Source organism: Mytilus galloprovincialis, chromosome 5, assembly GCF_965363235.1.
Source record: "Mytilus galloprovincialis chromosome 5, xbMytGall1.hap1.1, whole genome shotgun sequence".
NCBI lineage: Eukaryota > Metazoa > Mollusca > Bivalvia > Mytilida > Mytilidae > Mytilus > Mytilus galloprovincialis.
The window spans coordinates 24,298,499-24,319,510 of NC_134842.1; the positions used below are offsets into that span (position 1 = coordinate 24,298,499).

General features: G+C 32.7%; 1 long non-coding RNA gene across 1 annotated transcript; it reads left to right on the forward strand.

The window, feature by feature from the left end:
* Window positions 1-546: 546 nt before the first annotated feature.
* LOC143075449 (uncharacterized) lies at window positions 547-7,116 on the forward strand. Its single transcript, XR_012978318.1, has 2 exons — window positions 547-645; window positions 4,266-7,116. It is a non-coding gene; the product is annotated as an uncharacterized LOC143075449 (long non-coding RNA).
* Window positions 7,117-21,012: the final 13,896 nt, after the last annotated feature.

The window sequence follows — 21,012 nt, forward strand, 5'->3', positions numbered from 1 at the left end:
GCCTATATATATTGTTTAAAGATGTCAATCTTATTTACAAATTTAAAGCTTGTATTAACAATTATACAAACAAAGCAAGCAAGCCAAACAAAGTTTTACTTTGCAAGCATTAGGAAATCAGCTAGCTGTAATCCGCGAATACTGCACGGCGGGTTTTTAAAAGAATATACTTCCTTTTTTTTAACAGTTCTGATATTTTAAAAGATATTCAAATCATAAACTGGTTATCAGGTATTTTAATAAATTTTAAGTTTTCCAGCATCACTACTAAAGTGAAGACATACAAACAAAAGTCATAAGTCCAGTGCCAAATATTTCATGCATTATTTAAACGATATCATATTAACAATAAATACTATACATAAGTTTTATTATCATACCGGTGATTTAGGATTGGGCCTAAATTTGTTTACGATTATTCGGGATTAACATTAGTTAAACTTAAAAATCTAAAGAGCCAGTAAAGACCGATTATAATTTTAAGTTTTATTTTTTGAGAGAATCAAATAGTTTCTTAGTGAAGTTATAAAAAACATCAAGGTTAATTTGAATATTCCCACCAACTATTAGTTTCTATAATGGTCACGTGATTAACAACCTTCCTCATGTTCCTAGTTGAAAGCCAACAGGACCGTATGTACTAAGGTAAAAAAAACGTATTTTTTAAATGTTTATAAGAGTAATTATGAAAACTAAATCAAGTTAGACATTGTGAATGATTTATTTGTAAATATTGACCGGCCAATATGTATACGTATTTACTATTAAAAAAATCAGCTTTCGTTTTTGTTATGTCAGCTAGGTGGTCTATTGTTATTGTATGTATTTGTGATATAATTGATAAAGTACATACTGCATTCCACATTTGTGTTTTTACATTTGGTTATGTGGGGTGTTTTATAGCTTATTTTATGCTATGGATATTTAATTGACCATTTTTGATGGTGGATGGTCAGTGTCAAATAAAAATTTATGTTTGTGTTTTTATTTTAAATTTATAATGTCCTTGTTTTGATCAGTGTTTATTCATCGACTTAAGCCGTGTTCACATTGACCTAACTCAGTGTTGTCTTAGTATTATTCACATGTAAACTAAACACAATTTCGTTCCCATTGATAAAACTCAATGTTCATATCAAATTTAAATAAATTGTTGTCAACATTCAGTCGATGGATATTGTAGGCCTTGTGTGGTCTACGTGTACACAAAACTGGCTATATAGAACATGAATGTACCGTGTCTATTTAAAGAAGAAACGATTTTTTAATTTATTTGATATTTATCGCTTCTGTGTGTGTTGAATTGTTTTTTTTTTTTTGTTGTTGTTGCACTTTAGTGTTTTTTTGTTTTCCTTTTGCTATTTTATGTATTTCCCGAAATGTTAGTTTATGACCCGGAGTTGGTTTCTCTCAATCGGTTTGTGACTTTCAAACACCGGTTTACTACTGTTGCCTTTATTGAATTAAATTATTTACAGTATAATTTGTCTTAACTTGATATATTGCTTTTATTAGAAAATAAAACCAAAGATAGCTAGCCTTATTAACCCGTTATCAAGACCCGAAGCATAATTGTTGCCAAACATAATTCATTTGAAAAGGTCTTCCCTTATAGACGTCATTTAAATGTTTGCCACTGGTCTTTACACAATAATTGATTTACTTATACATTTTGTAAATGCATTAATTAAAAGAGTGTGCGGTAAATTGTTTTGTTTGGCTAGTATCTCATATCCGGTAAAATGTACTTAGAATAAAAAAGCATTTATTTGCAATGTACGAACTATTATTTTAAAGCCAAAGTCGTAGTATTTTTTTTTTTTCTGAATCAATTTTTTTTTCGCGCGAACCATTTATTCAGTGAAACACAACACTGAATTACACGTTTGCGCGACAAAAAGTTTCGTCTCTATCAATCATTTTTTTCTTCAGTATTTGGCATCTTTAAGGTATAGGGAAAATCTAGATCCTGGATTTTTTTTCGAATTGGAGATCAGAATATTTTTTTCAGGCGAACCCCCCCCCCCCCTCCCGTCCCCCCTCTTTTTGGAGTTGAATGGTGGTTTCATTAATTCTAGAAAAATTGTCCAGAAATTTGCGTTCGACTTTATGTACTGATATTTAAATGACGTATAGTTTACAAGTGTAAGCAAATCTAACGTACAGGTAATCAACACAGCTGTATAGATGTGAACAAGTTTAATGTGAAACCAGTGTACATTACATTCATTACATTTATCCAATTGTAAAAAAGAAGATGTTGTATGATTGCCAATGAGACAACTATCCACAAAAACCCAAAATGACACAGACATTAACAACTATAGGTCACCGTACGGCATTCCACAATTAGCAAAGCCCATACAGCATAGTCAGCTATAAAAGGCCCCGATAAGACAATGTAAAACAATTCAAACGACAAAACTAACGGCCTTATTTATGTAAAAAAATGAAAAACAAATATGTAACACATAAACAAAAGACAACCACTGAATTACAGGCTCCTGACTTGGGACAGGCACATACATAAATAATGTTGCGGGGTTAAACGTGTTAGTGGGATCCCAACCCTCCCCTAACCTGGGACAGTGGTATAACTGTTAACATGTTTACTGTACATGGCGTTCGGTGTGAACACGGCCTTATTCGGGTCACAGTATTTGTGATTAAAACTAAAATAAAATTATAATCAGAAACAAATAATTACTGACGGATCAAGGTAGGAACGTAGAGTGCGTAATAGAATAATTTTTTATGACATTTTCGTCACCACTACAAACAATTATGGCCCGGTCCCCCATTTTTCTCAAGCCTTTATCTTCCCCCGACAGTGTATTAACATGCATGTTTATTAACAATAACATACATATACAATATATGTATGTTGTCGGAAAATATATAATTTATTTGTATGAGCTTTAGAAAAAGGACGAAAAGCGAGGCTCTGCCGAGCTTTTGTCCTGAATCGTAGCGAGTACAAATGTATTTTATATTTGCCGGCAATGTACATATATTGTTTTAACCTTAAATTACTCCCAACACTTGAACCTGTAGTTATTAAAATCAAAATCATTGTCTTTAATGTTTCGAAGAAATCGACATCGTTGAAACGCTGATCGCGAAGAGAACCCCAAAATGAACTGGTTTGAAAACAGAAATGTTCATATTGCCACTTGCTCAGCATGTAATTGGGGTCACATGAGACTTTATTTGTTCAATTACTAATAAAGCAAACATTTATTTGTATACCTGTTATTTGTACAATAGATGGCTAATTGCAGGAAAAACAGCGGTAGTGTTGCCAGGGAGAAAACTATTTGTAAAGGTGTACGGCTCAAATATATTCAATGAGGACATATGAGTTGAGAAGTTATTTTTGTTTTCCGCAAATTTTGGAAACCTTTTCAGAACAGTTATATGAAACACGTTTTACGCAGACTAAAATCATTTGCTATCGATCCTGGCCGCTCGAAATATTATTTAAAGAATTAATTTATCAAAAGCCGAACTCCCTGTCGAATTAAACTCAGAATCTTGAATAGCAAACATGTTTTAAGGGGAAATAAGATACTACTTAATTGTAAACGCCTTTGATGTTAACAATTCTCTTCTTGACTCTAGAGCTTGGCCCGAGTAAAAGTTCACCAGGACTAATCCATCTTAAACCTTAGATCGAAAATAGGGAGAAAAATGTTGAGGACATCAAACAACAATTCTTTTATGTCTTGATGGGGAAAGATGGACCCACTTTAAAGAGAAATAATTATTATCGAAGGTTCCACGAAAATTTTTAGTGGTAACAAGTGGTATAAATCGTATGATCCTAAACCTTTGAACTCATTGACGTGTAGCTTGATAAGGATCGAGATTACTATTACTATAAACTTGTTTTGAGATGAACTTGAATATTGATATAGCTATTTTGAGTATTTTAACAAATAAGTCTAAAACAAAAACGTTTAAAGCCTGATAACAATGCAAATAGGTCAGACAGAATACAAAACTATCATTACTAATTAGTATCAGCATAATGTCTAACGAACAACTGCTGCATGTTATTTAGTACATGTAGATTTTAATTACTTCTTTATTTTCGAATTCAAGGGCACAAAATGTAACCGTCTCCTTCATCTACATATTGACAAATATTTTCAACAAAACAGAGTAATTATGGAACTTCTAAAACTTTAAACAAGTTATTTTGTAGACCGGGAAAGGCGTTCTAATCAATTAATAGCTATATTTGCATAAATATTATTTTGCAGTTTTGTGATATGGCCTCATATTCCCAAAGTTGTGGTGTGTGTGACCTCCGACACATCAACAACCCATCAATAATCTGGTGTACGGAATGTGATGAAGGGCTTTGTCAAGATTGTCAGGAACACCATGGTTTGTCCAAGGGAACCAGAAACCATAACACCATAACAATAAAGGAATATAAAACATTACCAAGTGAAGTACTTACAATCACTCAATACTGTAGCACACACAATGACAAATTCATAATGTATTGCGGGAAACACGAACGTCCCTGCTGCAGAAAATGTATAGTTGAAACTCATAAAGAATGCCTGGATATCGATAATTTAGAAGACGTCATTAAAAATGTAAAAACCTCAAATACCTTCCACGATATTGAAGAAACATTGGTTGAAGTAGCAGAAAATTTAAAGAAAATCAGTCAACATCAGCAGAAGAGTCTGTTGAATTTGAAAGAAAAAAGAAAACAAATTCAAAAAGAAATTCAAAAGACCCGTACAACAATCAACAACCATCTGGACAAATTACAAGGAGATTTGATAAAACAACTTAATTCTATTGAAGAAACCCAGAACTCGAAAATTTGTCAGTTGTTGTCATCACTTGAACAGAGAGAAAAAGAAATAACTAGATACCAGCAAAACCTTGCAAGCATTAAACAACACGCCTCAGACCTTCAGATTTTTCTTTCACTTAAGCAAATCGAACAAGACATTAATATACATGATAAATTCCTACAAACCGTAGTGGGAGGTGAGAAATTGAAGCAAGGTCATCTAGAATATAGAACCAACATTGCTATTCAAGATATCATGTCCAATATCAAAAGTTTTGGAGAAGTACAGATTGAAACTAAACCATGTGACATCATTCTTAGCAGGAAGAAGACTAAACAAGCACAGATAATGGTACCAAACGTTCAAACAAGATCCATTGAGAATATAAAGCTGGAGATGCACAAAAAAGCAGTAGCAACTGAAGGAAGAAACGTCTACGGGTGTTGCCTTATACCAGATGGTAGAATGGCTTTTACTTACTACTATGATTGTGCAGTTAGAGTTTTCAGTGATAAAGGATCAAAAGATTTTGAGGTGAAGATGCCGTGTACAGTAAACGATATACTGTATATTAGTAAGGACGATTCTTTAGCCGTATCATCTGGTGGTTCAAGTCAGCATTGTATTTTTATAATAAACGTTAAAAGAAAACAAATCACGAAAACAATTACACTTGACTCGTATATTTATGGCATAGCACTTAGAGAAAATATTTTAATATATTCTGCTTATAACAAAGGAATCCGAATGATCAATCTTTCCGATGAGTCAATTACTCAAATAGTCCAAGATATAATGCCAGATAGTTGTTACATTGCAACGTTTCGGAACCAAATATATCACACAAACTCGGTAACACATGCTGTTACTTGTTACGATCAACAAGCTAAACCGCAATGGACATTCAAAAATAAAAACTTTCTGAAGCATCCTCATGGTATTGATGTAGATATTGATGGTAATTTGTATGTGGTTGGTAAGGGATCGAACAATGTTGTAGTTATCTCCCCTGACGGACAACGCTATAGAGAAGTGTTAGTAGCAAGTGATGGGCTTAATGTTCCTACTTCACTTTGTTTTAATAATTCAAAGAAGCAGTTGCTAGTGACTAACTGGAAAAATGAGGCCCGACTGTATGCTTTGATTTGAAAAGTCTTTTTAATTATTTATTATCTTTAATTGTGTATCGTCACAGCTACACATTTTTCGATGAAATGATTAGTTTGACAGTTGACATAAATTATGTTATGAAATCATCTTGATGTTTAAAATATGTTTTTATTAGATTTTTCATCAACAAAATAATACATAAAACAGAACAATTTTACACGATCCATTCTCTAAAAAAGTGTTGATTTATAATTTACAAAGTTGCGAAATATTCAGGATTCAGAGTTTTGTTTAAATATCTTCTAAATTTTAACCTTATTTTGGGCAAGCGATATGATTCCATAATGAAAAATATTATAATCAGATAATTTATTTGTTATAACTATATATATTATCTTGCATATCTTACATCAATGTTATAACTTACATAATGTTAACGATTTTAATTTTTGTGTTAGCACATACACTGTATGTTCTGATCAGAAAGTGCAAAAGGAAATTTGCCTTTTTCCATTGATTATTGTACAGAAATACATGTTAATTTTAGCGTCGAAGATAGTACCTGATACATCGATTTTCATTCTACACTTTTAATTGTTTTGAAAAACTAAATATGTTATTATCCGAGGAATAGATTACCTTAGCGTATTTGGCACAACTTTTTTGGAATTTTGAATCCTCAATGCCCTTCAACTTCGTACTTGTTTGGGTTATAAATATTTTGAAATGAGTATCACGGATGGGTCTTATGAAGACAAAACGCGCGTCTTGCGTACTTACTTATAATCATGGTACCTTTGATAACTATATACATCAATTTTCATTCTACAATCATTGCATTAACTATGTTATATTGCGATCTATTCAACCTTCGTATTTAAAGTACCCCGGGAAATGTTTTGTTGGTTAGGCCAAGTGAACAACCTAGAGAGGACCCACACTAGCAGCTTAGAATAAATGTCTCTATTCCTAGAACAGATATAGGTGCATAGATATTTTTCCTCCCTCGCCTTTTGCCAAACCAAACACTTCTCTGTGGTGTTGATTTACTGCAGGTATGATTTATAATTTACAATTTAGAAATGAATCGAATCTTTGATTACATGTTATCACGTTTGCTTACTTCGAATAAAGTTTTATAGTATGGAAATAAAACAGTATTGCTGAACCTAACAGCATAATCATATTCGTGAAAAATTTCATTAGTATGAATAGGTAGTTCGTTAGGTACACATTTAAAATTGTACGCCTGGTTGATATACACAAGCTTCAACTACTTATACGGTATGAGTTGTGTTCATTACCGCAGACAGTATGGTGGCTCCTTGCTGTTTATATTGATAACTGTTTCTTTGTTAACTTATGGGAAGTTTTGTCATAAGCACTCATATTAGTACCTCTCATTACTTTTATCTTCATAATAATCAAATGTTATACTTATAAACATTATGAGAATTATAGACGGTCGTAAGGTTACACATTTAAAATTGTGCGCTTGATTGGTATTAACAAGATTGCGCTACTTATGCGGTATGAGTTGTGTTCATCACTACATACAGTATGGTGACTTGTTGCTGTTTATATTGATAAATGTAATAATCATAAACATTATGAGGTTAGTTATGATTACCATCGAAATAACTATCCGTTAAAGACCAATTGTTGTGGATGTTAAGAACTATAGGTTACCTTACGGCCTTGAACAATAAGCAAAATCCATACTGTATAGTAATGAATGTACAATCTTACACGAGAAATCATACGGCCGTTTGAAAGTAAAACAAATAACGAAAAACAAATATGTCAAACAACAAACAAGGAAAACCATAAAATAACAAGTTACTGACTTTAGACAGGCACATAATGAATATGACAGGGTAACCATTTTGTTAGCGTCATCCCTCCTCACCTAGCAAAGGGAATATGAATCAGCTGTAAAATTCAATTAGAAGAGGGTCGACTCGTTAGATAGGCATGATCAACAAAAAGGAACACCAAAAAAACACAACGCACTCATCATGTTTTAAAAGAAAACTTTTTAAAATACATTTAATAAATGTTCTTTATCATTGATACAACACTACAGACTGAACGGAACTTGTGAATGCTTTTTTCACAGACATAAGATGTATTAATATGAATTGGTGTACAATTCAAGGTGAAGACACTGTCTGCAATATAAGAATTGACAAACTACCTCTCAACATATCAATTTTAACATGAATTCTAAGATTAAGGGATAAACCATTTGCAGTATTTCAAACGGTGGTATGTGAAATGCTTATCTAAATGAATATTTACATTTAAAGTTGTTTTATCATTAAGTTTACCTCCCTTTTAACGTTACAGATTGTGCAAAAGAAGTGATAACGAAATAATTAACATAATTAGCTTTCATTGAATCACATAATTACACAATACTTTAATAAAGCATTGTGGGTTCATGGATATTCTGAGTTGACAGGAGAGGGGTATTCCTCAACACTGCTATTTGACTCAGTGTTTCTACTTTTTGTCTCTTGCTCAACGCGTTGCAGGGGATATAGAAACACCGGGCGTGTGTCCCTCCTTTCAAATACCCACGGGTATGTGCGTCCTTCTGTCTGATCTTGGTAGCGCTCTTATCTATGATGAGTTGTTTACAACCACTTGGTCGCCGCCACTGCTCGTGGAGTTTTAATTCCCCGAGGTTATCACCAGCTTAGTGGTCAGCACTTTTGTGTTGACTTCAGTTATCATTGATTCATTCATAATTGTAAATTAACTGTTAACAAGACTTTCAATTTTTTAAATACTAAGGCTTTTCTAACTCAGGAATAGATTACCTAAGCTGTTTTTGGCAAAACTTTAAGGAATCTTTAGTCCTCAATGCTCTTCAACTTCGTACTGTATTTGGCCTTGTCAACATTTTTTTTTATTCAAGCGTCACTGATGAGTCTTTTTTAGACGGAACGCCCGGCTGGCGTAAATATAAAATTTCGATCCTGGTATCTGTGATGAGTTTATTTACATTCTTGCCATATTTTTATAAAATTGAGAATGGAAATGGGGAATGTGTCAAAGAGACAACAACCCGACCAAATAAAAAACAACAGCAGAGGGTCACCAACAGGTCTTCAATGTAGCGAGAAATTCTCGCACCCGGAGGCGTCCTTCAGCTGGCCCCTAAACAAATATATACTAGTCCAGTGATAATGAACGCCATACTAATTTCCAAATTGTACACAAGAAACTAAAATTAAAATAATACAAGACTAACAAAGGCCAGAGGCTCCTGACTTGGAACAGGCGCAAAAATGCGGCGGGGTTAAACATGTTTGTGAGATCTCAACCCTCCCCCTATACCTCTAACCAATGTAGTAAAGTAAACGCATAACAATACGCACATTAAAATTCAGTTCAAGAGAAATCCGAGTCTGATGTCAGAAGATGTAACCAAAGAAAATAAACAAAATGACAATAATACATAAAAAACAACAGACTACTAGCAGTTAACTGACATGCCAGCTCCAGACTTAAATTAAACTGACTGAAAGGTTATGATTTCATCATATGAACATCAGGCACAATCCTTCCCGTTAGGGGTTTAGTATCATACCATCATAACATATATGAGAAGAACATAACCCGTGTCATGCCAACAACTGTTTTTAGAATAAATGTGTTTAGTTCCGATGCAAAGACCTTATCAGTGACTCAATATTAACGCCAAAATATGCAATCTTTAATGACTTGACAACAGTATCGTAATTATATCCCTTCTTAATAAGTCTATTCAAAGGTTTTGTAAGTTTCTGAGGTGAATACTGACACTTTTGTGCTTTATAAAGAATATTACCATAAAAAATTGGATGTGAAATACCTGAACGTATTAGAAGTCTGCATGTTGAGCTATATTTACGAATGATGTCTTTATACCGATGATAAAGTTTAGTAAATGTTTTGACTAGTTTGTGATATCGAAAACCCTGGTGTAATAATTTTTCAGTAATACATAAATTTCTCTCGTTAAAATCGAAAACATTGTTACATACACGACCGAATCGTACAAGTTGAGATATATAAACACCGTAAGATGGTGACAAGGGAACGTCACCATCTAAAAACGGATAATTAACGATAGGAAATGAAAAATCATCCCTTTTATCATAAATTTTAGTATGCAGCTTTCCATTAGTGATATAGATATCAAGATCGAGAAAAGGGCAGTGGTCATTGTTAGTATTAGCTTTATTTAAAGTAAGTTCAACAGGATAAATTTCATTAATATACATACTGAAGTCGTCATTATTGAGAGCCAAAATATCATCCAAATATCTAAAAGTATTATTAAATTTGTTTATCAGATGTTGTTTCGATGGGTCTTTGCTTATTTTTGTCATAAATTGTAACTCATAACAATACAAAAACAGGTCCGCAATAAGTGGTGCACAGTTAGTCCCCATTGGAATTCTGATAATCTGACGATATACGGAATCTCCAAAGCGAACAAAAATGTTATCTAGTAAAAATTCAAGGGCATATATAGTATCAAAGCATGTCCAATTAACATAGATTTTTTGTTTATTGCTACTAAAAAATGACCTAAAAGAGTTTGAACATATATATTCACATTCTGATTTTTTGAATGCCCATTTAATTAGGTGTGTGAATTTTTTCTTAATGAGAATGTGAGGCAATGTGGTATACAGGATAGAAAAATCAAAACTTTGAACAGATTCAAAATCACCAATATAAGCATGCAATTTATCAAGTACTTCCAACGAGTTCTTGACACTCCAAAAGTAATTTATTCCACTATTTTCGAAGGCCTTATTTGAACAATTTATTATCAGGTTTTTAATTGTACCAAGTGTGCTGGTAAGAAGAATAGAAAATTTAGTAGTTGAACAATGGCTTGAAGACGAAATAAATCTATATTTGTAAGGGGTTTTGTGTAGCTTCGGAAGCCAATACATAGTTGGGACTTTCATTGTATTTGGCTCTGTTTGTAAAGCGGTGGCTAAAAGTTTATGTTTGTTACAGATTTCGTTTTCTGAAAATGGAGTCAGTTGGAATGTTGGTGAATTGGTGATTTCCTTTTTCAGAACCTCAATGTAAAATTTACGTCAAACAATAATAATATTATTAGCAGCTTTATCTGCCGGGACAAAAACAAATTCCTTGGCTAGTTCTTTTAGTTTATGTTTGATACGAGAAATAGGTTTATTGTGGTTATTGTTTATAGTAAAATGTTCTTTAAAATGTTGAATACGTATATCAACTATCTTCATTACTGAATTAAAAAAAGAGTCCAAAGATTTTTTGTCAGCTTTTTCCCGTTTTATCCATTTCATACAGTAAGTATGGAGTGAGTCGTGGATGATATTACGACACTCATTCCAATTAATAATTGACGGGGGACGATATTTAGGTCCTTTACTGAGGAATGATTTTAACTCTCGGTCTTGAACGATGTTAAGATCTCCTGTTATAACATGGGAAATGGGTCCATAAATATATTCGGAATTACTGCAATTACATGAAGTAGGTGTATTTTCACTGATATTTACATCTTTACACAATTGACTATAATTAAACACAAATTTCCAGGTAGATTTCTTGTAAATATAACAAATAAGAGGTAGCTCAGTATTGTCAAAATATCCAGGAATTTGTTCTTTAACAGAATGGTCGTTAAATATACCGGCAATATTTACAAAATCAAAGCCTTTATTGACATACTTAATTTTAATAAAATATTTTTTATGATCTTCAGGGCGATCAATTTTGGGAAATAATTTAGAATAACAATATGCCATAATAATTTGAACAATTTCATACTTAGGACTGCTATATGAAATTGTGTTGCAATCCTCCAAAATTTTATTTAACTTATTAACCGGTAACGAACAGAGTTTTGTTAACAGATAATGTCTGCCGTTGTTTTTTGAAATAGAAATTAGGTCTGAAATATTGGTATGATTGGCCCGAAATTTTCTTTGATTGCGATTTGTTCTACGACCGTGAGAACGTTTTTTACGAACAGTTTTAGAAACTATATCCACAAGACTGCACACGCTGAAATGTCTCGCCTTCTATACTAATCATTGATATTATGTTGATAGTTCTAAGTATAAAGCTTATTACAACTGTCTCATAAATTTAACATTAACCAAGATAACTAAACAAAGACCAATGAACCATGAAAATGAGGTCAAGGTCAGATGAACCATGCCAGGCAGACATGTACAGCTAACAATGCTTATATACAACACATATAGTTGACCTATTACTTATAGTTTAAGAAAAATAGACCAAAACACAAAAACTTAACACTGTGCAATGAACCGTGAAAATGAGGTCAGGGTCAAAAGAAACCTGCGCTACTGACATAAAGATCATAAAATATTTCCATACACTAAATAAAGTTGACCTATGGCATATAGTATTAGATAAAAAGACCAAAACTCAAAAACTTAACTTTGACCACTGAACATGAAAATGAGGTCAAGGTCACATGACATCTGCCCGCTAGACATGTACACCTTACAATCATTCCATACAACAAATACAGTAGACCTATTGCATATAGTATGAAAAAAACAGACCAAAACACAAAAATTTAACTATAACCACTGAACCATGAAAATGAGGTCAAGGTCACATGACATCTGCCCGCTAGACATGTACACCTTACAATCATTCCATACAACAAATATAGTAGACCTATTGCATATAGTATGAAAAAAACAGACCAAAACACAAAAATTTAACTATAACCACTGAACCATGAAAATGAGGTCATGGTCAGATGACACCTGCCAGTTGGACATGTACACCTTACAGTCCTTCCATACACCGAATATACTAGCCCTATTGCTTATAGTATCTGAGATATGGACTTGACCACCAAAACTTAACCTTGTTCACTGATCCATGAAATGAGGTCGAGGTCAAGTGAAAACTGTCTGACAGACATGAGGACCTTGCAAGGTACGCACATATCAAATATAGTTATCCTATTACTTATAATAAGAGAGAATTCAACATTACAAAAAATTTGAACTTTTTTTTCAAGTGGTCACTGAACCATGAAAATGAGGTCAAGGACATTGGACATGTGACTGACGGAAACTTCGTAACATGAGGCATCTATATACAAAGTATGAAGCATCCAGGTCTTCCACCTTCTAAAATATAAAGCTTTTAAGAAGTTAGCTAACACCGCCGCCGCCGCCGTAGCCGCCGCCGGATCACTATCCCTATGTCGAGATTTCTGCAACAAAAGTTGCAGGCTCGACAAAAATGTTAACGGAATTGGTTCTAGATATATTACCAATTCCCATGATATTATCATTTAGACCGAGAGGGTAAACTGTCTGTAATTTTTTAATCCAATTTAATTCAATTATTTTCCGTGATCGTACAAACTTTGAATGCGATTCACCAGGCTGCTTATTTACAACTTCTAAAGGTTGAACTGCTAAATATTTAAAAGGATGGTTGTGCTTCTTAAGGTGTTGGTAAATGTTACTTTTGAATTTATTGGGTCTTTTAAAACGATACAGATGTTCTTGAGTGCGTTTAGATAAATATCGTCCAGTTTCTCCTACGTACTGAATACCACACCCCGGTTTGTTTCATGTGAGTAAATAAATAATACTGTTTGTTTTTCAAGTTATATCAGTTTCAAAATTTAAAGAAAATGTGCGACCATTAAACGTGGACCTAACCGTATTGTTGGTGGAAAGACGGGGACATGTAAGTCATTTTTTGGCATGACACTTATCGATAGAAGGGTAACCACGATTTTTATTGTTAAAAATGTTAGCGATGGTAGTATTTTTAGATAACCGATTTTTAAAGATCGAGACGTGTGGATACCCTTTGAACAAGTTTAGTATTTAGTAATTTTCCATTTTTAAGCTTCATAATTGTTTTGTTAGTGAATTATATAATAAAGGAGCAAAGATTGGCGTCCAGAATATGAACCAGCATACAATAATTGAAGTTATATAAAATGAATAAATTTGTTCGGCTAAAAATGTCAAACGCTATCAGTATTAAATAGTAGAATGGGGCTGAATATTGAAATCCTGCTTTTTGATAAATATTCCTAAAGTAATGAATTAGAGCAGTTCTCGCTCGGACACACACTCCATAATCTAGTATATTATAAGAGCATAAACCTGAAGCACGGGGAGGCACTTATATAACATTTATATCATATGTTTATATCAGCAGTCTCTTAGACAAGTTCTTAAATCAGTGCCAATCAATATGTCTTTAAAAAGAATGAAGCCCCTTGTAAGAAGCACCAACTTTATCGTTGTTATCTGAATTCATACTCTGTAAAAACAGGTTACATACTAATTTTACTGCATTATATACGCGTATTGACAATATATGTCACATCAGTGAATCTCTAGGCTTAAGTGGATAATTGACAAAATAAATAGAAATATTAATAGAAATAGACGTTCTGTGGGAAATACTATGCTACTCTTCAATAGTAATACAAACTTAGCTCTAAAAACTGAAAAGGTTAAAAGTATGTAACGGGTTTTTAAAACTTGACTGGTGGTGTGTTAAAATTTTCTAGAGAGGTTTCCCCTCCAAATCTGAAATCTTTACAGGGTTTGACAGTAATATGAATGCATCATCTAAAAATGATGGAGGAAGAATAATTATAAGCTTTAAAGAAAATACGTGCATAAATTGCTGACACTAAGATCAACAGAAAGTTTAATTACTTTCTCCTCATATTTCCTATGACTTATGATGGCAATAAGACAATAAGAAAAAGTTTGTACTTTACAAGTTGAAGGTTAAGAGTTTCTGTTTTAGAAGAAAAAATATTATTTTAACAGATTTTGAAGGCTTATGGTATTATCGGAGTAAATGCCCATCATCTTCTACTATGATAATAATTACGTCTAGAATTTGGGTAAACCTACATTTGTATAAATTTTGTTTCCTTGATATATATATATATATATATTTAACATTCTAACATGACGTTCTTCGACCGCTTTGAGTACACACCCGTGGTAAAATATTAATATATTGTTTATGCTGTTCCGATCGTACTCCCAAGTCATATGCTTTTAAATGAATGAGCTACCCGACGTCATAGATTGATGACATAAGAATACAAGCATTTTACGGAAAAAACACACGCATGTGAAACTTAAAATCATCACTACAATGAAACGTAAACAAAAGATGATAAAATGTCTTATATAAGTCATTTTTTGTATATATATATGACATATAAATGCAATTGTCATTTAGAAACATCCAAACCTATTTTAATATGTCATTGTTCCGATCATTCTCCCACGTCATATGTTTTTTTTATGAATGTGTTGCCCGATGTCATAGAACAACGACGTAAGAATATAAGCATTGTAGAAATGATTGATACAATGGTTCCTGATAAAAGAGATAGTAGAACCTGACTTACAATTTATCAGCTTGACTGGTAAATAACCTTGTCTTCAAACTTAGTATATTTAGATGATATTTATTTTTTACTTGTCTAAAAAAATGAAAATAAATATTAATTAACTTCGTGCATCCGAGGCGAATTTTCTTCAGAACTTTTGAGAACTTTTTTTCAATTAAAGGATGTACAAAATTGTCAGATTGTGTTATGATTCTACAAATAACATAGAAAAACCTGATATCTATGTTGGATTAGAAAGAAAAATAAGTAATAGGATTCATAATAAAATATGAATAGATTGCTTTTATAAAGTGTTTTCAGTAAGTTAACAGAAAATTAGGAATTATCGTAATCGTGTTGTAATTATATAACAAAAATAATATAAGAAAGAAGATGTGGTATGACTGCCAATGAGACAACTATCCACAAAAGACCAAAATGATACAGACATTAACAACTATAGGTCACCATACGATAGCCTAACTATATTACTTTTTAAAAATTATCTATCTTCGATTATTTATCCAATGACATAACAGTTTTTAATTTTTGGAATCATTTAATAATTTTTATAATTTTCCTGTTTACAAAACTTTGAATTTTTCGAAAAACTAAGGATTTTATTATCTCAGGAATAGATTTTTGTAGCCATATTTGTCACAACTTTTGTAGAATTTTGGATCCTCAATGCTCCTCAACTTTGTACTTGTTTGGCTTTATAACTATTTTGATATTAGCGTCACTGATGAGTCTTGTGAAGACGAAACGGGCGTCTGACGTACTAAATTATAATCCTGGTACCTTTGATAACTATTGAAAAACATTATTTTGTTTGGATTAAGTTGTTGCCAATCGATAGACCCATTATTTCTATCTCCATTAGTGTGTCCCATTTGCTACTTTAATCCAATTTGCAATAAAAAAAAAATATTAAGACCTATCATTAAAATTTTATTTCAATGTAGGAAGGCCTTGTGTTAAAAGAAAGAAACACCTGCGATCAGAACCTTTTTCGCGTTTGTGAAATCAGTTTTATTCCATTTGGTAATTTTTGTTTTGATTATAACATTCAAAAAGTTATGAAACAGCAGCCAGGTTTACAAACCGTAATATGGGAAATACATGTACTTTACACATGTACATGCCTCTTTGCAAGGAAAATACTGTACACGTAGGTGAGTTTTCAGACACCTTTATTGAAACATAAACTACACTTATATGCGGCAAAGCTTAGCGAAAGGCATTGCAACGTAATCAGTCAAACAAACTTTATTAGATTAACTCGTAAAGGAACGGTCGTTTTCATTGGCCAATTCAAACCTTCGCCCTCACACCTGCGAAAATAGAACACGCGTACTATAAGTTGAATGGACTGAGCAGTATTCACGTAGCCGGTCAAGGTTGTTATAACCTCCATCGTAGTATTCATGTACATTATTGTGTTCTGGATTATCCCATAGCAATTCTAACTTTTCAATGATACATGTATGTGCATGTAAATTCATTGAATTTATAATTGTGTGCACTAGTAAAATTCTAAACTTTAAAATCTTAAGGTTTTACATCTAAATCTTTAACTCAACTGTCTCCTCTCAGTTGTTTCTGGATTAAGAGATCTACCATTTTATTTTGATGGGAGGGTGGACTTTGATGAAACAGTTAGTTCTTTTTTCTAAGTTGTATTCTCTGTCCTGTCTTTTTATTTTTAGTCTATTTGGTTCTGCCATTTTAGTTTTTATTAGTTTGTCCTTTTTTTTTTTTTTTTTTTTTTTTTTACATAAATCGTGATTCGGCCTTTTTGCCAAGTTGCTCATCCTGCCTTTTTATATCTTTCGCAAGTTTTAGGTATTCGACTAAGAAAAATGTGATTTTTTTTGTAATTCATTTTTCTTAATTTTGAGAAAAAATCCCGAAATTATAAGTAAATTCAGAACATGTAACCAACCATACTTTGTTTAGAGAAAAATATACTTTATAAACTCCAGCGATATACTTAATGAATTTTATACTTAACTGTTTTGCTATTCTCGGTTGAAATTCGAACATAGATTGTATATTTGTAAATATCTAAATAGTTACAGAGAAAAACGATCATTTTTTAAAAGCGTGTTTATTCTTTAAATGTATTGATAAAAAGGTTGACCCCTTCTAATACATGCATTCAGTCATACTTAATATTTTATAATTTCTTAATATTTCGTTTATCAGTTTATCGTACATGTATCTATGATTTTGTATTTCATTTTAAATACGCATGCATACTTCACATCACTTTGACGGATTATACAGTGGAGGATCTAGAAATTTTCATAAGTGGGGCCCACTGCCTGACCTAAGAGGGGGCCCGCTCCAGTCACGCTTCAATGATTCCCTATATAAGCAACCAATTTTTTTCCCAAAAAGCGGCACATGTATTTTATTTTATCCTTATATGTTTCATAATGCGGTACATTAAGTACACGATAATTATGTTGCTGCAGTATAATATTTCGACACAACAATTAGAAATACACAAAACATTTATTTAATTCTTTTGACCAAAGATTTGTAAACTATACATTGTCAAATCCTTGTTTTTACGTTCGTAGTAACATAGTACATTCCATAGTCAGTCACCTGTGTCAATTCACGTGCAAAATATTTGAATCTTTCGGCAAATGAAATGAGACGTTTCAAGTTGTTTGTTTGTGATACGCCAGAATGTTATCAATGAACTATCAAACGCTAAAGTTGACTGCATTTCAGTGTATTATGTATCCATATAAAGTACTTATCCCTTAAATCAAAGTGTGTAAACGGTCTACACCAGCTACCATCCTTAATGTTATATATTGAATTTCATATCGACACTGAATCAGTCATGCACCGATGTTGCTCGTCCTTTAAAAATTCAATGCTTCGTTTTGAAAATGCATTTGGGATGTAAAAGGGTTGACCGCGCTTTATTCTAAACATGTGCTCACGGTCAAACTCTATGAAATTGCTAAAAGAAGCATTCAATGCATATAATTATAATCATTTGCTAGGATCTTGATAAAAGCGATTGCTATCAACTGCTTCTTTTATTTACCTGTGCACTTAACTGCGGAAGCTCGTGTCATCATTAATGTTAAATTTCAATTTGTAGTTTCAGAATGACGCGAGATTGCTGTTACCAATTCAAAATAAAAGCGATGTCAAATATCACAGTTATCTTTCTTTCCATATAAATTTTTAAAGTGCTTTCTACTTTAATGATGAATTAGATATTAGTCCACTGAATACAGCAGATTCAGTTCATTCATATAATAATATGAAAGTAGCGTTTTGAGACAAGTTTGGTCGATTAATCAGATATTGGTAAGACTTGAAAATCATGAAGAACTCCATACCCAAGAGAAAAGACAAATATAAATTAAACAGATACTTTGTTGCTCTACAAAAAATACTCATAACCAGAAACTTTACATGTTGCAATTCAACAATCTGTGCCAAGAACCAGGCCACCGTTTCACAAAGCCTTCGCAAGTCTACGTGTCATCGTAAGTCCATCGTAAATAAATCGTAGGATTTACAGCCGTTTCACAAAGCCGTCGTAAGTTAGGATGATCGTAAATAATGCTTAAATGCTAGCGTAACTTACTACAGCTAAACCCAGTCGTAACTCCATCGTAGCTTTTCTACGAAAATGAATTAATCCATCTAACATGGCTGCAGCGTTCTTTATTCTTGGTCAAGATGCCTCAAATGTTAGAAGACGAAGAAGAATCTTCAATATTATAGAACTAAAGTCTTTCTTCGTGTGATTATTTGTAGATGCAAGCGACTTACATAATGCAAATCACTTTTTACTCATCTTATTTCCTACCGGCGTCTGTCTTAACAATTTAATAAATAGGCTTTCTATCACGTCCGCGTTCTGGAATCTATTTATAATTATATCACTGCAGGCACAGTGGTAATCGATAAAACGTTTAAAGAAGGATATTTTATTCCCATTTAAAGAGAACACAATGTACATAAAATCTGATTTGGAATTATAGTTTCGTGGTCAATGGAATTTATTGTAACTATTTAGATATACATGTTATGCCTTTCTAGTGACTATTTTGGGATCGAATTTAATGTGGATGATATACACCAAAACTGAAGGGTAGGTGGTAAGCTGCAGGTCAATTATACTTTTTTTTAGATGCGACATGTCTTCAAAAATTAATACAGTAGAACAAAAATTGGAAGGCGGAGGGGAAGTTAAAGATTGAAAAGTGAAGCAATTTTTTTCTGTTTACTTAATAATTTTTTATTTAGGGACATCGGCACAGGCAGCTGTTTCTATCCGTGGGAAGGTCGACTTTCCATATGTTATACATAGATAGAAACAAGTGCCTGTGTACATCTCTTCTCGGTCCATCTTCCTTCAAGCATATTATTGAGGGAAAGAATTACATAATAGTTCTTGAAAAACTGGTCATTATCCTGATATATGGACTGCACACAGGACAGTGGTATTGACTAAGATAGTGATAATGACTGAGCTGAAGGCGATGTCACTATCGCTGTCACAGTCAATACCGCTGTCCTACGGGCAACAATAACTATTATGTTTATTTCATTTAGGAACAATGTTTTTGAAAATTCTCATAAATTCGAAATGTCCAAAGCAAACTCCAGTAGATATACAATTTCCATGGCAAAAAGTGAAGATCAGTCGAAGTAATACTGCCATAGATTTAAGTGCAATTTTTCAGTATATGAATACTAAATCAAGTTCTCTATAATTTTATAATTTGTGAAAAAGCATATGGTAAACATTTCAACAACTTAAATATAATATTGAAAATAGGACAAATGTTTTTTAAACAGGTCGGGACCACTACCTTATATGGAAATGCATACATTAGCATACTTATTTTCTTGCACATGTAATTGTTTATTTACATGTGACGCAATTTATTTTTACCTAGGTTTTTGACCAATCCACTCAATGAGTAACAATGCATAATGGACTACTACGTGTTTACAATCAACCGAGAACACGTGTTATTTACTGAAATACAACACATTTTTTCGTGCAATGCGGGATTCACAATTTCGCTTAGTTTTTCATTTTGTGTATCCTCATTTATAGTTCGTGATACAAAGTATTCCTTCCATGCTCAGATTAACGAAGAGTTGTTTATATGCGAAGAAAAAAGGGTTTGAATTACCTGATATATAGCCGTTAATATGTTTGATGATGGCACGGAGATTTCATGTATTCGTCCACCAGACAGCAACGAAACAACAACGTAAAACACAATTACCCATGAGACAATCTTACTAGTGTAAAGTAAGCCGTCGATAACAGCAGGTGCTAATATTCACGAGTTCAGCAATTTCCGTATAGATAATTAAAGGCAAAATTAATGTGTGATCCTTGTATTTTGTGTTCGTAAAAAAGGCGAAGAAATATTTACATACATGGCAGTGTTAACAAAATCTATAAGTACAAAATGTATTTATTTTTGTCACATTTCAGTATATGAAACTTCCAAACTGTTCTCTTTGTTTTGAAGGTAGTGAAGTCAGCAACTGTAGTTTCATTTTGTTTTCGTTTTTTAACGGGGTCGGACATTTGCCAAACTGAATAAAATCATTACAGCTGATTTACTACTGCTTGCAAAGTAAAACTTT